The sequence below is a fragment of the Grampus griseus genome (assembly GCF_964374135.1).
Source record: "Grampus griseus genome assembly, chromosome: 2".
In the NCBI taxonomy this organism is placed as follows: domain Eukaryota; kingdom Metazoa; phylum Chordata; class Mammalia; order Artiodactyla; family Delphinidae; genus Grampus; species Grampus griseus.
Genome location: NC_139018.1, coordinates 95,284,465 through 95,304,486, shown reverse-complemented (window position 1 = coordinate 95,304,486; position 20,022 = coordinate 95,284,465). Strand labels below are relative to the sequence as shown.

Genomic DNA, 20,022 nt, shown 5'->3' with positions numbered 1-20,022 from the left:
AACCAAATATGTAATAGAGAAGACCTACTCTTTGCTCAGTGAACTGGACTCAACACCCGCTATGCACCGCAGAGGAATATATGTGACAAGTCAGAATCTTAAAACCTATGTATTGATATGTCTCCGTAAGGGAATCAAGTGTGTGTAGGGCGGCAGAAATACTGCAGTGAAATTCAGCTGAAGCCCATTATAAAAATAAAGTTCGAAAAACAAACAAAACACAAAGAGAGTGAAAGAGAGAGAAATTCTTACAAAATTCGTCCAGGGGCTGTGATGCACCCTGGATTGACCTTAGCTACCCCCTACAGCTGGATGACACATGAGGCTGGACACTTGGGGCTGAGAGGATTGGTGAGGGTGGGTGAGCAAATGCAGACCCTTTAAAGCAGTACTGCGCGCTACCCATTCCATGGGCCCCAACTCTCCAGGTTTAAGGGTATCTTCCTACAGCTAAAACACGCATGGGAAACCCAGAGGATGGTACACCGTGTGATCGGGAAAGGTTTCTAAAACGTACCTCACTTTTCCTCTCCTGGTGCTCGGGTTCGCCATTCCAGCCGCTTTACTAACAATCTCCCCATTTGGAGAGTCAGGGCCTTAAACCTCCTGTTTCGCACAGTCTGCAATTAGTGCGGAGGATGAACGGGATGACGGAGAACCGATGAGAGAACAGCTGTAGGTGTTCGGACGGGCACATGCACCTCTAATTTCCCATCAGGAGGAAGAATTAACCAAAGCCTCAGCCTGCCGCCCCGGAACCAGAGTAGGGCCTGAAGCAATCCTGCGGTTTTGCGGTCAGTTCACAAAAGAGCGAGTTGAAAAATGGAGCTCAGGGGCACTGCAGTTCACAAACCTGCAGAGTTAAAAAGGACAACTTTCGTCGAAAAATATATTGAGGTAAGGCAACGAAGAGGAGTTGAAACCAAGGCAGAATTGCAGCAAACAGGTTTCACCAGGTAGATTGGAGTCTCCTTTAAAGCACATGAAAAGCGGCCGAACTTCGACGATGACGCAGTTGCCCAAAAAGGGCGTATGCGTTTTTGCCTGAATATATTCAGGCAAAAACGCATACGCCCTTCTTGGCCAATCGAGGAAGCGGGCAATGGAAATCCGCACAGCAAAGAAGTCTCTCTTCAACCGGTCCAAAGGGCCATCCGAAAAAAGTGTAAGAACCAGAGAGGCAGGACAGGCCATGCAGACCAGGGAGCCTTGTTACCCTGATTGGCCGGAATTTAATTGCCAACAGCCACTCTGGAGAAGTGTACGGTGTTTCCGGAAACATGTGAAAAACAGAGCTACAGAGCATAGGGCACTTCCACTCGTGGGCATATATCTTGGGAAATATAAAAATCAACAAGACACAGCCACCCCAAAGCCTAGGGCTCCTCTGTTTACAAAATCCTCCACTTGGGTACAACTTAAACACCCCAGGAAAGAGAAAAATGGATAAAGAAGTTGTGGTACTTATGTACAATGGAATGTCACTCAGCCTTGAAATCACTGTCATAAGGCCAGCAGCAGCATAATGAGTGGATTTAGGTACGATGATTCTAAGTGAAAGAAGTCACACAGAAAAAGAAACTTATCATAAGATATCACTCACAGACGGAATGTAAACATGGCTACACATGAACTGAATTACAAAACAGAACACAGTCACACATGTAGAAGACGCACTTATGCCTGCTTAAGGGGAGAGGTGAGGAGGGGTGATGCATAAAACCAGAGTTTAAACTTAGCACGGATCCCGTTCCATAAACCAAATATGTAATAGAGAAGACCTACTCTTTGCTCAGTGAACTGGACTCAACACCCGCTATGCACCGCAGAGGAATATATGTGACAAGTCAGAATCTTAAAACCTATGTATTGATATGTCTCCGTAAGGGAATCAAGTGTGTGTAGGGCGGCAGAAATACTGCAGTGAAATTCAGCTGAAGCCCATTATAAAAATAAATTTCGAAAAACAAAAAAAATACAAAGAGAGTGAAAGAGAGAGAAATTCTTACAAAATTCGTCCAGGGGCTGTGATGCACCCTGGATTGACCTTAGCTACCCCCTACAGCTGGATGACACATGAGGCTGGACACTTGGGGCTGAGAGGATTGGTGAGGGTGGGTGAGCAAATGCAGACCCTTTAAAGCAGTACTGCGCGCTACCCATTCCATGGGCCCCAACTCTCCAGGTTTAAGGGTATCTTCCTACAGCTAAAACACGCATGGGAAACCCAGAGGATGGTACACCGTGTGATCGGGAAAGGTTTCTAAAACGTACCTCACTTTTCCTCTCCTGGTGCTCGGGTTCGCCATTCCAGCCGCTTTACTAACAATCTCCCCATTTGGAGAGTCAGCGCCTTAAACCTCCTGTTTCGCACAGTCTGCAATTAGTGCGGAGGATGAACGGGATGACGAAGAACCAATGAGAGAACAGCTGTAGGTGTTCGGACGGGCACATGCACCTCTAATTTCCCATCAGGAGGAAGAATTAACCAAAGCCTCAGCCTGCCGCCCCGGAACCAGAGTAGGGCCTGAAGCAATCCTGCGGTTTTGCGGTCAGTTCACAAAAGAGCGAGTTGAAAAATGGAGCTCAGGGGCACTGCAGTTCACAAACCTGCAGAGTTAAAAAGGACAACTTTCGTCGAAAAATATATTGAGGTAAGGCAACGAAGAGGAGTTGAAACCAAGGCAGAATTGCAGCAAACAGGTTTCACCAGGTAGATTGGAGTCTCCTTTAAAGCACATGAAAAGCGGCCGAACTTCGACGATGACGCAGTTGCCCAAAAAGGGCGTATGCGTTTTTGCCTGAATATATTCAGGCAAAAACGCATACGCCCTTCTTGGCCAATCGAGGAAGCGGGCAATGGAAATCCGCACAGCAAAGAAGTCTCTCTTCAACCGGTCCAAAGGGCCATCCGAAAAAAGTGTAAGAACCAGAGAGGCAGGACAGGCCATGCAGACCAGGGAGCCTTGTTACCCTGATTGGCCGGAATTTAATTGCCAACAGCCACTCTGGAGAAGTGTACGGTGTTTCCGGAAACATGTGAAAAACAGAGCTACAGAGCATAGGGCACTTCCACTCGTGGGCATATATCTTGGGAAATATAAAAATCAACAAGACACAGCCACCCCAAAGCTTAGGGCTCCTCTGTTTACAAAATCCTCCACTTGGGTACAACTTAAACACCCCAGGAAAGAGAAAAATGGATAAAGAAGTTGTGGTACTTATGTACAATGGAATGTCACTCAGCCTTGAAATCACTGTCATAAGGCCAGCAGCAGCATAATGAGTGGATTTACGTACGATGATTCTAAGTGAAAGAAGTCACACAGAAAAAGAAACTTATCATAAGATATCACTCACAGACGGAATGTAAACATGGCTACACATGAACTGAATTACAAAACAGAACACAGTCACACATGTAGAAGACGCACTTATGCCTGCTTAAGGGGAGAGGTGAGGAGGGGTGATGCATAAAACCAGAGTTTAAACTTAGCACGGATCCCGTTCCATAAACCAAATATGTAATAGAGAAGACCTACTCTTTGCTCAGTGAACTGGACTCAACACCCGCTATGCACCGCAGAGAAATATATGTGACAAGTCAGAATCTTAAAACCTATGTATTGATATGTCTCCGTAAGGGAATCAAGTGTGTGTAGGGCGGCAGAAATACTGCAGTGAAATTCAGCTGAAGCCCATTATAAAAATAAAGTTCGAAAAACAAACAAAACACAAAGAGAGTGAAAGAGAGAGAAATTCTTACAAAATTCGTCCAGGGGCTGTGATGCACCCTGGATTGACCTTACCTACCCCCTACAGCTGGATGACACATGAGGCTGGACACTTGGGGCTGAGAGGATTGGTGAGGTTGGGTGAGCAAATGCAGACCCTTTAAAGCAGTACTGCGCGCTACCCATTCCATGGGCCCCAACTCTCCAGGTTTAAGGGTATCTTCCTACAACTAAAACACGCATGGGAAACCCAGAGGATGGTACACCGTGTGATCGGGAAAGGTTTCTAAAACGTACCTCACTTTTCCTCTCCTGGTGCTCGGGTTCGCCATTCCAGCCGCTTTACTAACAATCTCCCCATTTGGAGAGTCAGCGCCTTAAACCTCCTGTTTCGCACAGTCTGCAATTAGTGCGGAGGATGAACGGGATGACGGAGAACCGATGAGAGAACAGCTGTAGGTGTTCGGACGGGCACATGCACCTCTAATTTCCCATCAGGAGGAAGAATTAACCAAAGCCTCAGCCCGCCGCCCCGGAACCAGAATAGGGCCTGAAGCAATCCTGCGGTTTTGCGGTCAGTTCACAAAAGAGCGAGTTGAAAAATGGAGCTCAGGGGCACTGCAGTTCACAAACCTGCAGAGTTAAAAAGGACAACTTTCGTCGAAAAATATATTGAGGTAAGGCAACGAAGAAGAGTTGAAACCAAGGCAGAATTGCAGCAAACAGGTTTCACCAGGTAGATTGGAGTCTCCTTTAAAGCACATGAAAAGCGGCCGAACTTCGACGATGACGCAGTTGCCCAAAAAGGGCGTATGCGTTTTTGCCTGAATATATTCAGGCAAAAACGCATACGCCCTTCTTGGCCAATCGAGGAAGCGGGCAATGGAAATCCGCACAGCAAAGAAGTCTCTCTTCAACCGGTCCAAAGGGCCATCCGAAAAAAGTGTAAGAACCAGAGAGGCAGGACAGGCCATGCAGACCAGGGAGCCTTGTTACCCTGATTGGCCGGATTTTAATTGCCAACAGCCACTCTGGAGAAGTGTACGGTGTTTCCGGAAACATGTGAAAAACAGAGCTACAGAGCATAGGGCACTTCCACTCGTGGGCATATATCTTGGGAAATATAAAAATCAACAAGACACAGCCACCCCAAAGCCTAGGGCTCCTCTGTTTACAAAATCCTCCACTTGGGTACAACTTAAACACCCCAGGAAAGAGAAAAATGGATAAAGAAGTTGTGGTACTTATGTACAATGGAATGTCACTCAGCCTTGAAATCACTGTCATAAGGCCAGCAGCAGCATAATGAGTGGATTTAGGTACGATGATTCTAAGTGAAAGAAGTCACACAGAAAAAGAAACTTATCATAAGATATCACTCACAGACGGAATGTAAACATGGCTACACATGAACTGAATTACAAAACAGAACACAGTCACACATGTAGAAGACGCACTTATGCCTGCTTAAGGGGAGAGGTGAGGAGGGGTGATGCATAAAACCAGAGTTTAAACTTAGCACGGATCCCGTTCCATAAACCAAATATGTAATAGAGAAGACCTACTCTTTGCTCAGTGAACTGGACTCAACACCCGCTATGCACCGCAGAGAAATATATGTGACAAGTCAGAATCTTAAAACCTATGTATTGATATGTCTCCGTAAGGGAATCAAGTGTGTGTAGGGCGGCAGAAATACTGCAGTGAAATTCAGCTGAAGCCCATTATAAAAATAAAGTTCGAAAAACAAACAAAACACAAAGAGAGTGAAAGAGAGAGAAATTCTTACAAAATTCGTCCAGGGGCTGTGATGCACCCTGGATTGACCTTAGCTACCCCCTACAGCTGGATGACACATGAGGCTGGACACTTGGGGCTGAGAGGATTGGTGAGGTTGGGTGAGCAAATGCAGACCCTTTAAAGCAGTACTGCGCGCTACCCATTCCATGGGCCCTAACTCTCCAGGTTTAAGGGTATCTTCCTACAGCTAAAACACGCATGGGAAACCCAGAGGATGGTACACCGTGTGATCGGGAAAGGTTTCTAAAACGTACCTCACTTTTCCTCTCCTGGTGCTCGGGTTCGCCATTCCAGCCGCTTTACTAACAATCTCCCCATTTGGAGAGTCAGCGCCTTAAACCTCCTGTTTCGCACAGTCTGCAATTAGTGCGGAGGATGAACGGGATGACGGAGAACCAATGAGAGAACAGCTGTAGGTGTTCGGACGGGCACATGCACCTCTAATTTCCCATCAGGAGGAAGAATTAACCAAAGCCTCAGCCTGCCGCCCCGGAACCAGAATAGGGCCTGAAGCAATCCTGCGGTTTTGTGGTCAGTTCACAAAAGAGCGAGTTGAAAAATGGAGCTCAGGGGCACTGCAGTTCACAAACCTGCAGAGTTAAAAAGGACAACTTTCGTCGAAAAATATATTGAGGTAAGGCAACGAAGAGGAGTTGAAACCAAGGCAGAATTGCAGCAAACAGGTTTCACCAGGTAGATTGGAGTCTCCTTTAAAGCACATGAAAAGCGGCCGAACTTCGACGATGACGCAGTTGCCCAAAAAGGGCGTATGCGTTTTTGCCTGAATATATTCAGGCAAAAACGCATACGCCCTTCTTGGCCAATCGAGGAAGCGGGCAATGGAAATCCGCACAGCAAAGAAGTCTCTCTTCAACCGGTCCAAAGGGCCATCCGAAAAAAGTGTAAGAACCAGAGAGGCAGGACAGGCCATGCAGACCAGGGAGCCTTGTTACCCTGATTGGCCGGATTTTAATTGCCAACAGCCACTCTGGAGAAGTGTACGGTGTTTCCGGAAACATGTGAAAAACAGAGCTACAGAGCATAGGGCACTTCCACTCGTGGGCATATATCTTGGGAAATATAAAAATCAACAAGACACAGGCACCCCAAAGCCTAGGGCTCCTCTGTTTACAAAATCCTCCACTTGGGTACAACTTAAACACCCCAGGAAAGAGAAAAATGGATAAAGAAGTTGTGGTACTTATGTACAATGGAATGTCACTCAGCCTTGAAATCACTGTCATAAGGCCAGCAGCAGCATAATGAGTGGATTTAGGTACGATGATTCTAAGTGAAAGAAGTCACACAGAAAAAGAAACTTATCATAAGATATCACTCATAGACGGAATGTAAACATGGCTACACATGAACTGAATAACAAAACAGAACACAGTCACACATTTAGAAGACGCACTTATGCCTGCTTAAGGGGAGAGGTGAGGAGGGGTGATGCATAAAACCAGAGTTTAAACTTAGCACGGATCCCGTTCCATAAACCAAATATGTAATAGAGAAGACCTACTCTTTGCTCAGTGAACTGGACTCAACACCCGCTATGCACCGCAGAGGAATATATGTGACAAGTCAGAATCTTAAAACCTATGTATTGATATGTCTCCGTAAGGGAATCAAGTGTGTGTAGGGCGGCAGAAATACTGCAGTGAAATTCAGCTGAAGCCCATTATAAAAATAAATTTCGAAAAACAAACAAAACACAAAGAGAGTGAAAGAGAGAGAAATTCTTACAAAATTCGTCCAGGGGCTGTGATGCACCCTGGATTGACCTTAGCTACCCCCTACAGCTGGATGACACATGAGGCTGGACACTTGGGGCTGAGAGGATTGGTGAGGGTGGGTGAGCAAATGCAGACCCTTTAAAGCAGTACTGCGCGCTACCCATTCCATGGGCCCCAACTCTCCAGGTTTAAGGGTATCTTCCTACAGCTAAAACACGCATGGGAAACCCAGAGGATGGTACACCGTGTGATCGGGAAAGGTTTCTAAAACGTACCTCACTTTTCCTCTCCTGGTGCTCGGGTTCGCCATTCCAGCCGCTTTACTAACAATCTCCCCATTTGGAGAGTCAGCGCCTTAAACCTCCTGTTTCGCACAGTCTGCAGTTAGTGCGGAGGATGAACGGGATGACGGGGAACCGATGAGAGAACAGCTGTAGGTGTTCGGACGGGCACATGCACCTCTAATTTCCCATCAGGAGGAAGAATTAACCAAAGCCTCAGCCCGCCGCCCCGGAACCAGAATAGGGCCTGAAGCAATCCTGCGGTTTTGCGGTCAGTTCACAAAAGAGCGAGTTGAAAAATGGAGCTCAGGGGCACTGCAGTTCACAAACCTGCAGAGTTAAAAAGGACAACTTTCGTCGAAAAATATATTGAGGTAAGGCAACGAAGAGGAGTTGAAACCAAGGCAGAATTGCAGCAAACAGGTTTCACCAGGTAGATTGGAGTCTCCTTTAAAGCACATGAAAAGCGGCCGAACTTCGACGATGACGCAGTTGCCCAAAAAGGGCGTATGCGTTTTTGCCTGAATATATTCAGGCAAAAACGCATACGCCCTTCTTGGCCAATCGAGGAAGCGGGCAATGGAAATCCGCACAGCAAAGAAGTCTCTCTTCAACCGGTCCAAAGGGCCATCCGAAAAAAGTGTAAGAACCAGAGAGGCAGGACAGGCCATGCAGACCAGGGAGCCTTGTTACCCTGATTGGCCGGATTTTAATTGCCAACAGCCACTCTGGAGAAGTGTACGGTGTTTCCGGAAACATGTGAAAAACAGAGCTACAGAGCATAGGGCACTTCCACTCGTGGGCATATATCTTGGGAAATATAAAAATCAACAAGACACAGCCACCCCAAAGCCTAGGGCTCCTCTGTTTACAAAATCCTCCACTTGGGTACAACTTAAACACCCCAGGAAAGAGAAAAATGGATAAAGAAGTTGTGGTACTTATGTACAATGGAATGTCACTCAGCCTTGAAATCACTGTCATAAGGCCAGCAGCAGCATAATGAGTGGATTTAGGTACGATGATTCTAAGTGAAAGAAGTCACACAGAAAAAGAAACTTATCATAAGATATCACTCACAGACGGAATGTAAACATGGCTACACATGAACTGAATTACAAAACAGAACACAGTCACACATGTAGAAGACGCACTTATGCCTGCTTAAGGGGAGAGGTGAGGAGGGGTGATGCATAAAACCAGAGTTTAAACTTAGCACGGATCCCGTTCCATAAACCAAATATGTAATAGAGAAGACCTACTCTTTGCTCAGTGAACTGGACTCAACACCCGCTATGCACCGCAGAGAAATATATGTGACAAGTCAGAATCTTAAAACCTATGTATTGATATGTCTCCGTAAGGGAATCAAGTGTGTGTAGGGCGGCAGAAATACTGCAGTGAAATTCAGCTGAAGCCCATTATAAAAATAAATTTCGAAAAACAAACAAAACACAAAGAGAGTGAAAGAGAGAGAAATTCTTACAAAATTCGTCCAGGGGCTGTGATGCACCCTGGATTGACCTTACCTACCCCCACAGCTGGATGACACATGAGGCTGGACACTTGGGGCTGAGAGGATTGGTGAGGTTGGGTGAGCAAATGCAGACCCTTTAAAGCAGTACTGCGCGCTACCCATTCCATGGGCCCCAACTCTCCAGGTTTAAGGGTATCTTCCTACAGCTAAAACACGCATGGGAAACCCAGAGGATGGTACACCGTGTGATCGGGAAAGGTTTCTAAAACGTACCTCACTTTTCCTCTCCTGGTGCTCGGGTTCGCCATTCCAGCCGCTTTACTAACAATCTCCCCATTTGGAGAGTCAGCGCCTTAAACCTCCTGTTTCGCACAGTCTGCAATTAGTGCGGAGGATGAACGGGATGACGGAGAACCAATGAGAGAACAGCTGTAGGTGTTCGGACGGGCACATGCACCTCTAATTTCCCATCAGGAGGAAGAATTAACCAAAGCCTCAGGCTGCCGCCCCGGAACCAGAATAGGGCCTGAAGCAATCCTGCGGTTTTGTGGTCAGTTCACAAAAGAGCGAGTTGAAAAATGGAGCTCAGGGGCACTGCAGTTCACAAACCTGCAGAGTTAAAAAGGACAACTTTCGTCGAAAAATATATTGAGGTAAGGCAACGAAGAGGAGTTGAAACCAAGGCAGAATTGCAGCAAACAGGTTTCACCAGGTAGATTGGAGTCTTCTTTGAAGCACAGGAAAAGCCGCAGAAGTTTAGAAGACTGAAAGATTGAAAAAGATTCAGCCTGCTCAGGGCTTTGTGGATGCTCAGCAGGGGGCCCCTGTGGGGGTAAAGTTTCAGCCTCCTCAGGGAGCTCTGGATGAGGAGGTTGGGCCTCCTGCTGGGATGGAGAAGTTTCAGCTTCCTCTGGGGGCTCCATAGTTTTATCTGGGCTCCCAGAAAAATCCCTAGGTATGCTCTCCTCAGGTTAAATGGCATACATACTGGGATCTAAATAATGACCCTGCAACTGTTGTTCTAGACCCTGAGTGTTTTTTTTTGAAATTGGCCTGTAGTTCCAACAACAACTTTGGCATGCCGTTGATGTTGAATTAGATCTTTTTTCAGGTTTGGGGATGAAACCATAAACTTCATTGGTTTTGAGCTCTTACTACCTAGAGGTGGAACAAGTATTTCAAACGATTGGTGAGCTTCAGCCTGATCCAGACCTGTGTCTTTAGTCTTACTTTTGTGTCCAGAAGGCAGAAACAAGGGCTAATTCTATCCCAGTCTAGAACTGGAACTGCCTCTGGGAGCTCTTGCACTGGAACTGCCTCTGGGAACTTTTGATGTTGGGTTTGCTTGTTATTCAGATCCTCACGTGGAACAGCAAACTGATCTGGCCCTGTAGGCATCTCTCCAACCGAATCCATGTCCGGGTATGGAACCTCAGTCTCAGTCAACTCCTGATGAGGCGGGGCCAACATCTGGAATGGAGACAAGGACGTCAAGTAATTAAAGCCCCCGGCTTCTGCCAGGGATGTAAGGGGCATGGGGCAATTTGGGAGGGGTTCTGAGGCGTGTGAATACAAAGCCTCTGTCAGCCGCGGGGGGTTGGGGGTCACCTGGATGGGGCCCATGGCCCACTCCGGAGGCTGAACTGCCTGGACTAGAAGCCACCGTCCTTGCCATGTGAGGAAGAGCCGTGGAGCGCAGGCACGACACAGAGGCGCAGCCGCGACATAACATGCGGCGGCTCCCAGGCGCAGCGACCCAGGCCAGTGAGGAGCCGGAGCCACATCCTCCTTCAGAGCCAAACCGAACTTCTATGCCAGCACCCCGATGCGAGGGCTCACGTTAGCAACCGCGCGCCCCGGCCCCGCATAACGTCCCATCCGTTATTTATGACATCTTTAGTTGCGCCACAGTTATTAGGCTCATGTGGAGATCCAATCCACGCCACCAGAATGGGCCTTTTTCCCAGAGTCCCCAGGACACAAGCCATCCTTCCCCTTGCAAAGGCAACAATTACCTCCTGCCGGCCCTCTTCCCAACCCCGCCCTGCCCACCCTGGCCCCAAACAATGAGGCAGGATTTAGGCTGCAGACCCAAGTGGCCCCAAACTCCAGCAGCCCAGGGGTGGAGGGGGTTGGGAAGGATGCAGAGCTTCCCGTGGAAACAAAAAACCTGGCATTCTGGGAAATTCAAAAGTGCTAGTCCAGTTCTGGCAATCTGAACTCTTCCTCCACAAAGCTGAAGTCTGAGAGACATTCTTCCTCCCTTTGGCCACACGGCTGACATGAAAAGTAGCTGACCTGCAAAACGAGCACCAGTTAGGGTGGCGGGAGGGGAACACTCCTTACAGTTATGCTAAAATTTTGCCATTTCCTCCAAACTCTCAGTATTCACGTCTCATGATTCATTCACAACTCTATTATTAGGGAGTCACCACTGAATCAGTGATGACTCCAGAACTTCTGTAGGAGGGGTTTGGGGCAGGTGAGCAATTCATTCTGGGAAAGAGAGTCTAAAACCAAGTGAATGTCCCTTTACATTAGCATGCGAAAACTTCCCCCATCCCACCTTGTCTCAACAGAGCCATTAATGTAGAAAAAACTACAGTGTCACTTTTCAGAGGTCTACCCTGTGTGAACATATGAAGAGGACACTTAGAATGTTAAAGTCAGCATGTTAAGTAATGTTCTTGAAATACTGTAACTAGCACCCAGTTTACTTTCTTCACAGTCCTTTCTATAATCTATTTAATTTTAGTCCTTTCTAATTGTCTGCTACACCTTTAGCACCTAAACTCCAAGAGACAAGGAGCTTCATCCTATTTCCAGTGCCTAGCACATGATGGTTTCTAAATGGAACTGATTCCACGATGGGCCTCATTTAGGAGTGGAACTGTTGTTATAATCAGGTTTCCAAAATCTTTAGTACCAATATGGAATCCTTTCCTCTCATATTTCACAGGAAGATAGACTTCTTAAAGCCCAAACATGGATACGTTTGAACTGTCCTTGACTGATTAAAATTGAACTGAAATAATTATTTTGTACAGGAAAAACTTTCAAAATTTTATCATTTTTCAGAACATAACCACCTTTTCTTTCTCTACCTTCGTCCCTTCAAAACAAACTTTGCAACATTAGGGTGAGTTAAATAATCAGAAATCTAGCCAAAAATTAAGCTCTCAATGGCATGAAACACATTTTCTGCTCCTTTAAAAAAATAATCCTATATGCAGTACATTAATGTTTTCTTTTAGAAATTACGTTGACAACTTAATCCCTAATTCGAGGCATCCATATAACTGGTTTACAGAAAGGTTCTTTGGCAAAAGATTGAACACAAGATATATAAGAGATCTGGGTAATATACCTTACTTGAAAGGCATGAATAGTTTTTAAACAGTGTAGCATAATCACACTTAAGACCATAGTTACTTTGTTCCCAAACCCCTGCAATTCTATTTGAGGGGAGTTCTAAAAGGCCAGTGTCTTCTCCTGTGTCCACAACCATAGACGTACACTGGTGGCCCTCAATCCTGCTCTCCAAACATCAAATAAGGGGCCAGAGATAAGGTCCGGGACTTGGAGAAGTACTAGAAATTCCCTGCCTCAAAAGCACTTTCAGAGTTTCACCTTTTCCTAAGGAAGACAGGGCTGAGTAGATATGCTGAAGTCTTCCAAATCCTGCTGGTTGTTTTGAATTATGGCTACACTGGCTGTGTACCCCTTGAGCTTTTATCTCCACATACTTGAATTAAATCCTGTAGTTCCTCTTCGGTTCTAGCATCTGTGACATCTTCACAGGGTCTATATGCCACAGCTGTTTTACCACTTTCTGTAATAAAATTAACAAGGATCAATTCAGAAGTTTTCTTGTTCTAAAACTTCCTGTATACAATGGTAGCACCGAATAATTAGACATTCTTTTGACTTCTAAAAGCAGAAAACAAGAGCATTTTCCTAGAAGTTCCCTCATCTGACACGTCAGTTTTTATTATAATTATTTGTGAAGACATATATAAGAAGTATCAACTTTGGTTCAAAAACTTTATGATCTTAGAAATAAGAACTAAGGAATAAGGACATAGAAATTAAAAGCTGTGGAAACAAAAATGTTCCATCACAATACAATTAAATAGGAAGGCATCAGGTGGGGGTCAAAGTGAGTTCAAACCTGGGAGAGATACCACTGGACTGTAATAGATACTTCCTATTAGAAGCAAGGCAAGTGCCTACTCCTTGGGACCAAAATTCTACCAGATACAATGAACATAGCTTTGGAGACAGAGACAGACAGACAGAGCATTTGAACACTCTACTGGCAGAAACTGGCCCATGTACCCTTTGGACAATACAGCTTGCCTCAAGGCAAGCTAGAGCCACCAGGCTTTTTGGTCTAAGGGGTTTCGTGTACATATAAGGAGTACCTTGGCATATTAGGCACAAACAACCCAGGCATTTAGTTTGGTTCTTAAAGGTTGTTACCCAGAGTTGACAGCGGATGGAGATTGTGCCTGATGACCAGGGAAGTCAAACTTCACTGGAAGGACTGCCCAGGCTGGAAGGCCAAGTCCAATCCAGGGTCAACTCTTACAAGCCAATAAGGTCGCTGACAACTTAGCTAGGATTTCTCAGTCTCTCAGCCTGCAGGGCTGTGAAGCAGGGGAGCAATTCTGTTCCCGGAATCTACTAATCATAAAGTTTCCTTTGGGCACAGCCTGTGACATTCTCACCGCTGTATAACTGGATAGGGAACACAATCAACGCTATTCAATAGCATGACCAGTTTCAAGGCTCACAAAAACTTAGCCGATTATTATATAAGAATCATATTCACCCAATATATCAGAAATAAACACTTCAACAAGAAAACAACGGTAATAATAATAGTCAATATAAGTAGGCTTACTATGTTTCAGGCATAGTTCTAAGCTTTTTACATTCATCATCTCATTTACTCTTACAATATCCCCCATTTGGTGGTAAGCTGAATTACTAACCCTATATGCAGATAAAGAAATTGCAGCTTAGAGATATTAAATGCCTTCAAATGTCTCTGGCTAGAAAAACCTAAAATTGCAACAACAACTGCAACAAAATCTAAGAGACAATGTTAGGACTCAAACACAGGTGTCCAAAGCTTATAATCACTACCCTATTCTGTATGAGAAGCAAGCAATTGAGGAAGAACTGTATCAAACACTTTCTGTATGAACTGAGGCCAGTCATTCTACATCTAAACACTGGGGACAATAATATTTGCCGTTGTTCTTCTCATAAATGCCACAAAGAACAAATTTAAGACTGTTGCTGTGAAAGCATATGGTGAATGAAAGAATATGTAATGTTTTAGATAACCATTATTTTCATCCAATTAACTTTTCAAATTAGTTTATTTGCTCACTGAAACTGAAGCACTTAACGACAATCAAATAGGTCTTACCTAAAACCACAATCAGCAATTTCTGGAATGCAGCTGTCATAGCTTTCTGAATAGCAAGCTTCTGGGTTATCTTCCTTCTCATAAGGAATGATAATGACCCTAAATCCAACCAAAACAGATGAATTTAAAATGCCTATATGAATAACTGATTTCTAGGTTATATTTTAAAACTAAAAATGCATCTGTGATTCTTAGCTCATTACCTTAGTGATTAAGGGCAGGCACAACACTGGGGTACGGTGAATGTCTCCGTTGCAGGTATACCCTGGCATGGCACATTTTTACGGCTCAGATCTATTCTGGAAGTTCCTAAAATACTACATGGGAAATGCAAACCAAGAACGTGGCACAAATCTCATATTACTCACAGATTTCAAACGGACAAGCTGAGGCTACACTGCTACAGACCCTGCTATCCTCTGCATCAAGGGCTGGACTCATACAGTGAGATAGATTTGGTTGTAGTGCACATGATCCGGCCTCTACGCAACCATCACCCACTCAGGTGAATGGTGGAGCCTCCTCCACCCCATTCGCTAACAGCCCTGCCTCTGACTTAAAACCCTAAGTCCAAGTGCCATGGATTCTAGGAAAAAACTCAGTACCAATCAGAATCCCCTTTCTAGGGATCTACGTTTACTTATTCTGCTCAGGCTCTTTTATAGGAGGCAAAGGACTGAACATTTACACATGAGTTTATTTCAACCTTTAGAAATTGATTTTGTTGGGATAACTGAAGGACAGAAGACATCTGTATTTGAAGGACTATTTTAGCACAAAAATAATTATTAACCAAAAAAAAAAAATTCCTAACTAATTTTCCCTCCTCCGAAGCTTCCTGACAGGCAGTCAGTTCTAAAATTCTAAAGGTTAAGGTGCTGTCAGGTATTGCCTAAGATAAAAACCTATATTGTCAGGCAGAACAATTCTGCCCAGGGCTTTAGTTGCTCAGAAAAGGTGATGATGTAATTGAAAAGTTGAGTTTCAGAAAGAAAGGAAAAAAGAGAAATCCCACTCCCTCACCTCCCCACACACACACATACTGGAAAGCAGACCTTCCTCCAACTTATCCAAAGGTTCCTCAGCCGTGCCAACTCAGGGACTCCTGCACTTCTGGGAGGTCAACACCACCTCTAAAGCACAGAAGAACTTCAGGCTTTGCTTCTGAAGTGCTGTCACAATATCTTAATTTTCCCTTTCTTCAAGGTTAGAAAGATCCCGAAGCTGTTAGGATTTTGAATTAAAGGCTAGACTTCAACATATTCTGTTGTTAGAAATAAAAACTAAACTGCAGCAATCCCAGGTAATAGTTTAGGTATGCTATCCCTTCAAAATCAACTGAGACTTGCAAATGAATCACTAGATATGGACCACTGTTTTTTTTATGATATACCATACAAATACTGGAGAAAATTATGGACACCACCATCCAAGTCATTGAGATTAGCACTAATTCTAGGTGGCAGACCAATGCTCAGATACGTTCATGTGGAAGTCTCTCACATCTCCCTATAGCCCTGTTTTGTTCTGCTCTCTAAAGTCTAGGAGTTCAATGTTAAAATGAATCTGGTTAGTCTAAGAAAATCTATAGAGTTTACCTTGATGATCCTTTTTGACGACCCACGGAAACCAAAGTTGTAATTTGCCAATTCTTGGCATCTGGAGCTCTTTAGTGCAAGTGTATTATGTTGAACCGCCTTAGGTCTGGTGCCGAGATGAACCTAAAGACATAAAAGACCTAAAACTATCACAACCCTACATAGAGACCTCATTTTGGATATACCTGAGATTTAACATTACCAATTTTATAGAGTGGTTGTGAAGATTAAGTAGGAAATTTTTAGCAATGAGTTCACAGTGATCCCTAAATAAATGTTATTTATTAAGTCAGTACTTTTCTGCACCATTTCCAGGACCCCTGATTAACCGGAAGGTTTCCTGACCTCTGGTGGTGAAAGTGATGATGAAAGAACCAAGGAAGCCCGGCAGAAGCCTATTATGGGGCTGGGGGTAAGCAAAGGAAGTGAACTGTTTTACTCGTCTCACCCTGTAGCTCCTGCTTGAGAATATGACGTGAAGAGGAGACAAGATGGACCTGCCACTGAATTAGGACCTTAATCTGTAGCACCCCCTCCCCAAGTTACTAACCCCTGTAAGAAGAGGGAATACATATACCTCTATGAATGTAAATAAAGGAGCCAAAAGAATTAGAGGTTCATCTGCATTAACAGGCTTCTTTGAGAGTGCAAGTATTTCCAGTCTTAACTCTCTAAAGAACTTACATATTACTGTGGAGTTTTTATATCACTAGTTCTTTCTTAAAGGTCCATTTCCATTTTGAACAGGGTGTAGTATATAAATATAGTCATAAAAATTCAAATAATACAAATAAATTCAAAGCATTGTTAATGCTTTATTGATTTGTTTCTGCATCTTCCTCAGTCACTAGTTTATGAGCTCCTTAAGTGCTTGAAGGAACGATATATTATTCTTTCCTTGTTACCAGAAACAAGCATAGATCTTGGCATACAATAGAGGAGTGATGGTCTGTTGACTGAGGGAATGAATGAGTACATAAGAAAATGAAATTACTTTCTCCAACTGAAGCTGCCTGCTGGGAAGGAGAAATGAAGATTAATTTTTAAATGTTGAGTGTCGCATGGGATGCTAGGCCCTGTACGGTGAGTCATAATGGAGCTGTCCTGGACAATTAGGAATCTTCAGAAGGGCTCTGAGCCCCTGGGTAGTAGAGACGGCTGACATCTAGGATAAACTTGCCACAGTTCTTCCTGGCAAACCTTTCCCTTCGTGCACTGAGAAAAACTCAGATACATTAGGCCTTTCCTTCATTTTATTTTAAGATGTTATTCTCTTTTATGTATTTATAAAAAACAGAGGGGAAGTAAGATAAGAAGTATGTATACCTGCCAATGAAAAAAAGAACACGTAATTGGAACTTCCGTGCTGGTGCAGTGGTTAAGACTCCATGCTCCCAATGCAGGGGTCCTGGGGTCGATCCCTGGTCAGTGAACTAGGTCAGTGATCCCTGGTCAGTGAACTAGGTCTCACGTGTATGCTGCAACGAAGAGTTTGCACGCCACATTTCAGGAGCCTGCGAGCCACAAAAAAAGGAGCCTGCCTGCTGCAAATGGGGAGCCCAGATGCCACAACTGGGGAGCCCCTGAGCCGCAACTAAGGAGCTCACCTGCTGCAACTGAGACCTGGTGCAACCAAATAAATAAATAAAATTGAAAAAGAACGCATAAGTAAAGTAGGGAAAAATTTCGGGGTTGTGGGTAGTAAACTAAGGCTCTGCATTAAATAAAGAAATCTAATACGAATGCCCTTTCCTCTCAACTCTATTGTGACTTGGAGAACTTTTCTTCATTATTCTATCAGTGACGGGCTTTATGCTGTGAAAATGTCCCAACCTACACTTATGGAATGGTCTTAATGTCCGATATAAGAAAAGAACTCATTACTCACAACTGATACCAAGTAACAGTTTCATAATCTTTCCAGGACCATCTGTAGTATCTGAGTGGTTATGTGAAATGGTCGCAGGGTCTGCAAATTAAAGAATGTCTGACACAAAATCATTTCAATCCCAGGGAGTACTGCCAGGATTGAAGTATTGCCAGGGTGTTAAACAAGATAAAGAAGTGGGAGGTAGTGTACCTGGAGTCACATCTGAGGAGAGTTCTCAGATTCAGTAAAGGTGAAATCAGTGAGTAAAGAAATATGGGTGAGAATAGGCAGCAAGGTCAGTAGGAAGTAGCCAGAACAAGAAGCCAATCAGAGAAGACACACAATTATAAAGGGAAAGGTCTGGGAAATCTAAGCCTCACTCACTTATTCAGAGGAATTGAAATGGTCCTTGAAAAAGGAATGGTGGCTGAATGGAGGCACATAATGAAATGTTAATTCTGGGGAAGTAAAATTGGATGGCATGTTGATATGGAATAAGGTTTCTACAATGCATTAAAGAATATTTTAACCATTTTCTGGAATCTGAACCGAGTTCTGAATAGGCAGTTTGAGAGTGATGAAGATGATGAAGGCTCCTTTATGTTACATCTAACCAAAGTTTGTCAAGCTCGGGACTTCCCTGGTGGCACAGTTGTTAAGAGTCCGCCTGCCAGTGCAGGGGACATGGGTTCCATCCCTGGTCCTGGAAAATCCCACATGCCGCAGAGCAACTAAGCCCGTGTGCCACATCTACTGAGCCTGTGCTCTAGAGCCTGTGAGCCAAAACTACTGAAGCCTGCGTGCCTAGAAACCGTGCTCCGCAACAAGAGAAGCCATCGCGATGAGAAGCCCACGCACCGCAACGAAGAGCAACCCCGCTCACCACAAATAAAGCCGGCACGTAGCAACAAGACCCAATGCAGCCACAAATAAATTAATTAATTAATTAAAAAAAATTGTCAACCTCACACATTTAAAATCAACATAAAAGTAAATATAAGGAAGACTCTTGTGAAGATTTCTTAAATTAAGGGGCAGCATAAAATGACATGGGGTTTAACATCGGTTAAGTTTGGGTTTGGCCTAGTTTCCACATTTACTGTCATGAACCTTAAGTAAGTCACTTAACCATCCTGAGTTCGAGTTTCTTCATCTAAAAAAAAGAAAGAAACAACTAGGAAACTGGGGGATCAGTGGAGCAGTGCATCTGAGAGCACTCTGTACACCACAGTGCTGTAGAAACGCTGGCCTTTTTTTTTTCCCGCCCTGGTATCTTAGTTCCCAGACCAGGGATTGAACCAGCGCCCTCAGCAGTGAAAGTGCAGAGTCCTAACCACTGGACCACCAGGGAATTCCCGATGGCCTATTAGTTTTAAGTTCAGCACCACATCCCAGTAGAGCGAGGAATTCCACATTTGGACCCATCTTCACTGGAGATGTGTGAAAAAGCTGCTTCTGGTCACATGCCTTTTGGGCTCTGTGGGCATCCCTTGCTGAATGAAACTTGATGATGGCATAGAACCCAGGACCACCCACTGCTGCATTTGGGAAGACTCAGACAGAATACAGAAAGCCAAACCGGGAGAAGACTGTGAAGAGAGAATGCTGTAGGGTGGTCTCACACTAAGAAAGTGCAGTAAATTTCAGGCCCAGGAAACCAAACCGCCCATTCCCTTATATTCCCCCAGCCCTTTGCACACTTAACTGTGGTGAGCCTGGAACTCCAAACACTTCTCATTTCATGAACAAGTTTCCCTCTGAAATCCTAAGCTTCGAGAAGCATTAGGAGGCAATGCCTTCTGTTGGGAACTATGTCTCAAAAATCTATGGGGGTGAGATGACCGCTCAGGTCGTCTCTAGAACTAAGATTCCTCTCAGCGGAGACCACAGGCAGATGAGGTGCTGAAGAAGTACCCCGGGGCGCCCAGTTACTGTGGCGCGGGGCGGCTTCCTCCACCCTTCCCTCCGCTCCAGCTCCTCTCACTTGCAAGGCCTCGGCCGTGGATCCAGAGCTCAGCTCCCACACCAGCAAGGTTTTGTCACCCCCGATGGGAACCACAAAAGGTACCAAGTGCAGCATCCTAAC

At 44.7% G+C, this 20,022-nt stretch overlaps 1 pseudogene across 1 annotated transcript; it reads right to left on the bottom strand.

Moving 5' to 3' along the window:
- Positions 1-11,224: 11,224 nt before the first annotated feature.
- LOC309819285 (RAD52 motif-containing protein 1-like) lies at positions 11,225-20,016 on the bottom strand (annotated as a pseudogene). The gene is made up of 4 exons: positions 19,921-20,016; positions 19,362-19,541; positions 16,067-16,189; positions 11,225-11,326 (listed from the first exon to the last, which is right to left on the bottom strand). The product of its transcript is annotated as an RAD52 motif-containing protein 1-like (transcript).
- Positions 20,017-20,022: the final 6 nt, after the last annotated feature.